A 451-nucleotide genomic window follows, 5' to 3' on the forward strand; every position below is an offset into this window, starting at 1 on the left:
CTTTGCTTTGCTTTGCTTTGCTTTGCTTTGCTTTGCTTTGCTTTGCTTTGCTTTGCTTTGCTTTGCTTTGCTTTGCTTTGCTTTGCTTTGCTTTTTAGTAAGCTGCAAACACATCCAACACTCAGATCTTAAGGAGACAGAGCATGAATGCTTACCAATCAGTGTGACTGTTTGGCCTCTGCAGTGACACAGAATCCAAGAGGGCCCCAAAATGCCAAACATCAGCTTTTGAGTAGGCACATAGAAGACACATCTCCTGGTAGATTCCAGAGGAATTTGGGGTAAAGGAGACGAAGTACATGTGTCAACCAATAAGGAGAGAAGACTTCGCAAAAATTCCAGTGTAGGGCATCCAGCAGTGAGCTCTGGTGGGAGGCAATAAGGAAGAACAATGTCTGAACCTCCTTTTCGAGTGATGGTTCTGACTCAAGTGTTAAGACTTGCCCCTAAT

Source organism: Grammomys surdaster, unplaced genomic scaffold (genome assembly GCF_004785775.1).
Source record: "Grammomys surdaster isolate TR1022 unplaced genomic scaffold, NIH_TR_1.0 126176, whole genome shotgun sequence".
Lineage (NCBI taxonomy): Eukaryota > Metazoa > Chordata > Mammalia > Rodentia > Muridae > Grammomys > Grammomys surdaster.